Source organism: Dermacentor variabilis, chromosome 5 (assembly GCF_050947875.1).
Source record: "Dermacentor variabilis isolate Ectoservices chromosome 5, ASM5094787v1, whole genome shotgun sequence".
Classification (NCBI taxonomy): domain Eukaryota; kingdom Metazoa; phylum Arthropoda; class Arachnida; order Ixodida; family Ixodidae; genus Dermacentor; species Dermacentor variabilis.
Window position 1 is genome coordinate 4142696 of NC_134572.1, and position 9168 is coordinate 4151863.

At 46.6% G+C, this 9168-nt stretch overlaps 1 protein-coding gene across 1 annotated transcript in view; it reads right to left on the reverse strand.

Moving 5' to 3' along the window:
- Window positions 1–6134, reverse strand: part of LOC142582180 (anionic trypsin-2-like) — a 103876-nt gene extending 97742 nt beyond the window's left edge. The window contains exon 1 of the mRNA XM_075691578.1: window positions 6092–6134. The gene's annotated coding sequence lies outside the window, so the exon portion shown is untranslated. The remainder of the gene's footprint in view (window positions 1–6091) is intronic.
- Window positions 6135–9168: the final 3034 nt, after the last annotated feature.

The window sequence follows — 9168 nt, forward strand, 5'->3', positions numbered from 1 at the left end:
GGGTCGGAAATGTATGCCAGCTGTATGAATTAAAGACGAATCTTATTGATTTTCTTTGGACACCTTCTAGTTTTCTTATATTAACTTCAGTAAATGGGTCCCATAAGACGGAAGCATATTCAAAAATCGGCCTAATAAATGTTTTATATGCCAGTAATTTTATTTCTTCTGCCGACTGACGTAGGCAACGTTTCAGATGCCCAAGCTTCTTAATGGCCTTTTTTTTGTATGTAGTTAATGTGTGTGTTCCACCTGATCACCTGACCACCTGATCCACCTGACGTGATCATGACACCCCAAGTATTTATAACTCTCTACTAAACAAAGACTGCGGCAATTTATTGAATATTGGAAGTGTAGGGGAATCCGTTTTCTTGTTACTGTAATTGATACGGTTTTCTTCTCATTTACCTTCATTTGCCACTCAGAACACCAACGGTCTATTTTAGATAGAGACGAATTTAGAAGAGCCTGGTCATTCGGACAATGAATTAAAAATAGAATATACAATCACCATTAAACAACTTAGTTTTCACTGGTATGTCTTGAGTAATGTGATTAATAAAAATTAAAAAGAACAGTGGTCCCAGGATGGATCCCAATGGTATGCCTGACAGAACTGGGGCCGGACTGGAATTAATGCTGTCGATGGAAACACTCTGCTGTCGCAATGAAAGATATGCTTCTATCCAGGATATTTATGAAGTGTTCTTGAATATTGAAAAAAGAGAGCGCTACGAAGACAAGGACGAAAGAACAACATGTACGACAGACAAGGCGCTTTTTTCATTAAGTATGCTCAACCAACTCGCCCACATCAAGCTTCTGCTGCTTGAATATTGATTTCATTTTCACAAGCAGTTTAGGATGGGACACGCGATCAAAGGCTTTCTCGAAATCTAAGAATATAATGTCTACCTGGCTTTGCTTATATAATGATGGGGCAAAATCAAGAACGGTTTCGAGCAATTGCGTTACCGTTGACAAGTTCTTGCGAAAACCATGCTGTCTGGAATTGATCAGGTTGTTATTTTCAAGACTCCGATATATGTTTGAAAATGACATGTTCAAGTGTCTTCAAACATGTGCATAAAATGGAAATAGGCCGGTATAATGATATGTGTGATGGATTTTGTGATTTAGTAACGGGGACAATTCTTCCATACTTCCAATCATGTGGAAGTTCCGCTCGCCGTAAGGATTCTTTAAATATTATGAAATATTTTGAGCACCATTCGGCATGCCTAATGAGGAAAGCATTCGGTATGCCGTCTATTCCAGGGGATTTTTCGCTGTCCACTTTCAAAAGAAGCGAGAAAACGCCTTCCTCAGTTATTGATACATCACCTATGGCAGGGCATTCGTGAGGTAGTGTGAAGTGTGGCTGACTGCCATCATCTTTCGTGAACACTGAACAGAAGTGATCATTGAATGAACTCGCAATGGCAAATGGATCCGTAACAGGTCTGCCATCAACACATAGATTCGATATCGGACTCTTTCTTTTTTTGTTTGAAATGACGCCAAAATTTTGCCGGGGGCGAAAGAAGAAAGCTTTTCATAGTTACACTGTGATAATGTTCCTTGGCCTTTTTGATAGTCTGTTTTAACTGTCTGCGCATGTCGGAAAGTTTTTGCACGGTATCTTCGGAGGGACTACGACGAAGTTTCTTTCGGGTCTTTTTCGTCTTTCGTCCCAAGCGTTCAATGTCTTTAGTCATCCATGTGCTTGAGCGTTGCACACACTTCACTCGGAATGGTACGAAATCTTGTATGCACCTTAAAACAAGGTTCTTGAAGAAAAGCCACAAGTCATCAACGGAAATTTCTCCAGACTCAGAGAGGACAACAAATTGTGAAAACGAGATCTCAAGCTGGCCCAATATACTCACATCATCAGAACGCGCGAAAATCGGCACCATAGATTCCTGTTTCTTGCGTTTTTTATGCAATTCAAATCTACATATAAACTTACCATCTTATGATCGGATATACCTTCAAGAACATACGTTTTCGGACTGCGATTAAGGATGCTATTGCTGACAAGAAAAAGATCTAAAATAGACATGGTTTCCCTTTGTATCCGTGTTGGTTCGGTAACTAATTGCGTTAGGTCATGGAAAAGAATAATATCAACAAAAGGCTCCGCAGAGATGCATAAGGGGTCGGGGAATTTACTGTTCCAGTTTATGGACGGTACGTTAAAATCGCCACCGAGAATCAAATTCCAAGAATAACTTTTGCTAGCACATAAAAATTCATTAAGTTTCTCAAAAAAGGAATTACCTGAGTTAGGCGGCCTGTAAGACGCTGCTACTACGAGACTAAGGTCATCAAGAGAGAGAGCGTAACCTTTTATTTCAAATCAACAAGATTTGAGTCCGGCGTCTTTTTAGTGGGTCTGGGCACCCGCCGCGGACGCGGTTCCGAGACCTTGTCTCGAAGCGGCTTCCTCGGCTCGCTGGACGGCCCAGAGTTGTGCTGTCAGGTCAGAGCTGAGCAGTGCGGTCATCCAGCGTGACCGGAGGCTGGCGGTGGAAGAGACGGAGGGGTCGGCACTGCCCGACTTGTTTGTTAGGTCCCGACACTCCCATAACATGTGATTTAGTGTGGCAACCTCGCCACACAACGTGCATCTGTTGTCTCTATGGTTTGTAGTGTACATGTCTGGATACATGGCGTACATGAGTCTGGGGTTTCTGTAAGAGTCTGTTTGTAATTGTCTGAAGTGTACTGCTTGCGTCCTGTCTAACCTAGCGTGAGGGAATGGGTATATGCGTCTTTGTAATTGGTAGTGTGCCGTGATGTCGTGAAAACTGGTCATAGGATCCTCCCATGCCCAGACGTTTGCAGTACACCGCGGGGGCTCTTCCTCCGATGCTGCTCGGTGAGTCAGGCCTCGAGCAACGCCGTGAGCCGCTTCGTTGGGGGTGCTCATTCCAGTGTGTGCCGGGATCCATAGCAAATGCCATAGAGTTTCTATGGCAACTGCCTTCGGTTATCAACGTCGGCCTCTCCCTGGTGTATGGGATGTCGCTGGAGTATCTGATACGCCTCTTGCGAGATGCGCCCATTTGCAAAATTGCGAATTGCCGTTTGCGAGTCGCAGATCACGTATGTAGCTTTGGTTTGTGTGAGGGCCAGTGCTATGATCGCTTCCTCTGCCGCTTCGGCATGTGCCGTGTTCACGGTGACGCTCGTGAGGTGGTTGCCTCGGTGGCTAGTGACTGCCGCCACGAAATTCTTCCTGTCTCGATAGCGGGCTGCGTCGGTGAAGACCGCCTCTTTGTCGTTAGAGTAACTTTTGTTCATGTGTTTTGCCCTGGCTTTACGCCTCCCCGTGTGGTGTTGGGGGCGCATGTTGCAAGGCGTATGGGTCTTGGAATGTCTACTTTGACGCCGTGTTGCGAGTGGTATGTGATGCCGAGATTTTCAAGTACGTGTCTGCCCGGGCAGGTTTTGGTTCAAGTTGGGACACTTGTTGCGCCTCCACGAGTTCTTCGAGCGTATTGTGTAGGCCTAGTTCTAAGAGCTTGGTGGTGCTAACTCCAGGCGCAAGTCCCAACGCACATTTGTACGCCTTGCGTATGAGCGCGTTGAGCTTGTTTTTTTCCGCAACCGTCCAGTTGTGAAACGCTGCCGTGTACCTTATCTGAGAAATGACGAAGGCTTGCATGAGTCGGATGACGCTGCCTTCGCGCATGTCTGCGTGTCATCAAGAAAAACACATTATTTATGAATTGCTGAAGGTTGCCCCGTTTGCGGCGGTACTCGCGACAATTCCACTGCCAGATTACCTATTTTGGGTTCATCAGTGCCATAGTTTTTGACTGGTGTGTTCTCTGAGTCAGTTCTAGCTCTGTCTGAGGAGGCGGGTCTGTCTTTTTCTAGGTGGCTTTGGGCTGACGCGTTGGCCGGCGCCATTCTGCCTTTGTTCTTTCGGCCACTTCCCTTCCCGAAAGAGGTATGGCGTCTGAAAGCTGCATGTTTTTGCATTTTCTATCCCCCGTAGGGTGATTTCTTACGCACAGTGCGCATGTGGGATAGCACTGGTGCGCGTTTTGTAGATTTTTTTCTCGCCACAGAAGGGGCATGTCTTGTTTTTGGACGCCGGGCAGACGTCCATGCGGTGCCCCACCGCCCCACATGCAGAGCATATTTCGTGTTTCTTCTTGTGCACGTAGCATCTGTACTCCGCAGCACGCAACACCGCACCGTGGAGAAATTCACGTCGAACGAGAGCCGGTCACAGACGCGGCAGCTGTGCCCGAACTCTGTGCCGAGGAATTCGCGCTGGAAGCGGCCATTCGCACGTCCCATGGATTTGCGGGCTTGGCGTTGAAAGTTGTCGGTGACGCGCAGCCCGGAAGCAATTCCCGACGGCTAGAGCATTCAGTCGGCACCGGTCGTTGTCTCTAGCCCGAAATTCAGAATTCTCGGCTCGGCGACGGCGTTTGTAGGTCACAGACGCGACAACTGTACCCAAACTCAATGACAATAACTTAGCGCTGGAATCGGCCGTTCGCACCCACTGTGTCTCGGCTGGCTTGACGTTGGAAGATTTCGAGCAGTCGCAGGCCGGCATCACTTTCTCGAGGACGTGGAGCGTTCAGGCGCCTACTCTCGCGTTCCTTGGACTGAAACTCGGGATCCTCGGCTCGGTGTCGCCTCTTCTCAGCCGCAGCTTCGGCGCGGTGCTCCGGATCAGTTCGGCGGCGACGCATCGCTTCTCTCTCGGCAGTACCGTGCTCTTTCTGGTTAGCCACTTCTTATTCGGGCATCCGGGCTTTCTTCGGTCTTCTTTTGGCAGCAACAAGTGCGCACGGTGTAGAGGAGGCGAGAGATGAGTCGCCGCGCCGGCTGTTCCGAGCTTTTACTCGCCTGTGACGTCACGACTCCGCCCTACGCGCGCGAGGTGCGAGGAGGTTACGTGGCTCGGTGCTCAAGCATGTGGTTGCTAGGCAACGCGAGGCGGCGCACAGCTGGACTGAATTTTCTAGTAACACTCCACGGCGGAACGAAAGCTTAAACAACTCCGCTGTTAAACTGTTTCCCAGCTTCACTGTGGGATTCCATTTGCTGTGGGTGCTCACCCGCTCATACATTTCTAGCCAGTCGTCGCCTCCCGTCATAGGCAGGGGGCACACTTCGCGGGCGAGGTTAGTCCAACAACGAGAGTTGATGCTATCGTGTAACAAAACCAGGCGACAACATTTGCATAGATCGCCATTTTCAGTGTGTTTTGTTCAGTAAGCACGTCATACTTATTTGAAATGAAGACAAGAAAATTGACAAGCTTGTATTTGCTGGTACTTGACCGAATAATTGGCTGGAAGGCTGAGCACAGGAGAAAAAAGGGACGTACAGAGACGCAATAAAATGGTGACAGGTTTCCGCACGGTGTTTTTATAATGCTATATTTTATTGCGATAGCAACTATACGGAGACTCCATGTGAATTTTTGTCGTCGACGTCGGCGTGAGTTTCCGTAGACATTTAGGTATACGTATACTATATACCATGCCATGATATGTGACATGCTGTATATGTGGGTTATATTGCCACACCATTCTATCACTGCAGTTGCTTATATATATCGGGCCTTACATTCCTGACAAAATTAGTCCTCAGAATTTTGAGAATGGCAGCCCGCAAACAAATGTCATGAAAGAAAACACCGACAGCGCATGTCTTTCATCTTAAATATTATCAGACTTAAGTATTAAAATTGCGAAGCAAAAACAGAGGGCAAACCTGAGATCGATGTAACTTTATTTGCGCGGCTGTGCAATACCTCTGGGATTGACCCACGAAAGAGATTTGAAACGTACCCGATACGGAGAAGTGGTGATAAAGTCGCTAAGAAAGACATTGGCTTTAATAAACATAAATGAAATTGCCTGATGGTAGGATTCAAACAGACGACCCTAGCACAACAGCTCGTTTCCAGTTACTTAGTCAGCTTACGTTTAGTCCAATTCATGATATCACTACAGCTACGAGCCTTGCACTTAGTGTAATATTCTAACTTGTTGCTGTCGCATTCATTGACTCGCCCTAATGAGTAAATTGAGATTTTTTTTATTCTTACGCTGATAAAGTGATGATTCCCGAGTGGCTTCCGGTCGTCTGGAAGGGCATTGAACAGAAGAGGCTCCGTGCTAACCTAAATAAACAAAATTTTCGTGTTAGAAAGGGGTCATGAGATTTATTTGCAAGGAATAGTGTTTAAAGCATGTTTGACAACTGCGAAATATGACACAGCGTGGTGCAACTAATATAAACCCCTTGTCAGTAAAATCAGATGTTTCGTGTCGACAAAAGGTTTATGTGTGCAGCATAACGTGGCTAAAATTATGAGCTAAATGTAAAATTTGCATTTAACTACAATGCCACTTAATCAACGCGAAACTTTGCCAATGGGCTGCGAACGTGCTTCGCTTTCAGTGCTGCGCAAACTCTCGTTCAGCCGCTTAACGTGGTGTTTAGTGGTTGAGTCACGAGATCGTGTCCCTGACCGCGACGGCTGTGGTTGTGTGTGAAAATCGAATTCTGGGTTTCACGACCTCGAGTTGAGCCCGAGGCTGTGGCTTCGATCCCTGCCGCATTTCAGTGGATGCGAAATGCAAAAAAAAAAGTTCGTGAATCTAGGTTTAGGTGCACGTAGAAGTCAAAACTAATCCTGAGCACCTCACTATGGCGTGCCTCATAATCGTATCGTGGTTTTAGCATGTAAAACTCCAGAATTTTGTTTTATCTTAAGTGTTTAGGCGAAGATCGCGGTTCAATGCGAAGCTCGGCATATGACGACATGTGGTTGTCATGCAATATGGTTTCTTCGACTTGGCTGCCGCTCTGCTGTGAGCTTCTGCTATAGAACCGACAGGTTGTAAATAACTCGCTCGCGCTTACGGCTGCGATGTGTACGAACAGCCAGCGAATCAGCGTTATGTCAGTTGCGCGTGACTGAGAGCACGTCGTAGAAGCTACGCTCCGAGAGCAGATGCCCAGAGCTTTTGGCTGCAAGTACGCTACATACCTGTGCTGTATACCCTTTCGCATAATCGAACAGATACACCACCGAGCCATGGATCTAATCGCGGACGCGCTCGAACACAGCCGCAGAGCAGTTGCTTTGCTTGTATACGGCACGATCGTGATTATAAGCCACGGAAACCCCACTATGTACGTTCGTCGGCGTTCATTTCTTTTTACGCTCTAATAACTTCTATGGCAAAGACGTGTGCGACTTTCAATAATAACATTATCTATTCGTGACAATGAGCAAAACGAGAACAAGGTAAAAGCAGAAGCCAACGTTTCCACAAGTGGACTTGTCTTCTGCGCACTCCTGCTGACGGCGTCGCGCGCGAGCTGTTCTGATTGTCTCGTTTCGCGTAGCGCACGATTTTGCACGCTGTGCACAAGGACACATGACTTGCGGTATAATTCAGTGCTACACGAATACTCAGCCAGGACAAGCCGATCGCAGAGCATGATCACGCGCTGGAACACGGTAGAAGACAGCCTAGTTTCGGTACCTGGGCGCCTGACTGCACGATTGTGGGAACAAGCAGACGAAGCGGAAGTACATCTCTCTTTCTTCGGTGCGAAGTAAAACAAAAACACGCAGACATTCCGTTTGTGTGTTTTATTATTTCTCTAAACTTCAATTCTAAATTCAAGCAACAGATCACACAAATAACAGACGTTAATAAAGAACTAACTAATAATAAAATAACAAATAACAAGTACTTCACCATCCGGCTTGGAGCGTGGTCGCGGGAGGGAAAACGGCGTTCGGATTGAAATTTCAGACTTTTGCGCGGCGCGTAGCAATGTATTTCTTGGCAAATACGATGGTTAGCGCGCATTCTATGTTCTGCGCTCGTCAGCTCAAAATGGCCAGACCTGGCTAGGGGCCGTTTAACGTAGCCTGCCTGGCTGGCACTTCATTTCGGAAGGTCATCATCAGCAACCAATTAGTATTAGTCGCTGCTCTTTTACTACCGCGTCGCTACATTGGCAGAGGCGCGACAGATGCAGCAGAACTTGAGTTGTGTGCCCGGTTTTGGCATTTTCGGTTGCAGTTTTTACGACCGCCGCCACCCGCCGTGGTTGCTTAGTGGCTATGTTGTTGCGCTGCTAAGCACGAGGTCGTGGGATCGAATCCCGGCCACGGCGACCGCATTTCGATGGGGGCGAAAAGACCCGTGTACTTAGATTTAGGTGCACGTTCAAGCACCCCAGGTGGTCCAAATTTCCGGAGTCCCCCACTACGGCGTGCCTCATAATCAGGAAGTGGTTTTGGCACGTAAAACCCCACAATTAACTACCGCCGCCGACATGCGTGCCTTGCGAATTTAAACGCCTGTGTGGCTCAGTGGGTGAACCCACCTCCGACAGGCTCGCCGACGACTGTGGCGAAAGGTGCGCGTCTAGCTGACATCCTCGAGTCAATCCTTGCTGAGGGCTCGTTTCTCCTTCTACCCTTCGTTTTGGCACCCAGAGCACAGATAAATATTTGATTTTTTTTCCTGCTCAAGTAAAAAGCAGAAAGGGTTTAAATATATGTTCCTGAATAGTAAGGTCTCTGAAGACTATGCGCCCTCGATATGAGGCGTTGCCAAAAAGTTCTATTCAGCAGCTAAATTGAAGTCATTTCCGAGGTACTACTTACACAATTTTGATTGTTTTGGGTTACGCATCGCTGGGTAAACAATGAACTTTTTTCACAACAGGACATTCATGTTTCAAGACGTTCAAGACTTGAGCTTGAAAAGTAGCCACTGCAGCTGTATATATATGCTAGAGACCGCCTCAAATAACAGCATGTCTTTGAACAGTTTTGTCCGAAGAAAAAAAAAGACTAAATATTTACTACGCCTTCAAGATTACATTTTCAATAAAGAAGCCTCACAAATGTTGCCTACACACGTGGTCTCGCGAGAACTTGCACAGAATTCTCGCGAGAAAGCATAGTGAGTAGATTCACAAGGTAAAAAAAATCAATAAGCATTTCTAAATATTTTTTTTATTTCGCGATTACATACCTGTTTATAGCAGGAACTTAAAGACAAGCGTATTCGAAAACAATTTCTATTTGTTTGGCCGTTCTAAAATGTTTATCTACCGAGATATTCATCATCAAATTTTACGCTATATAGG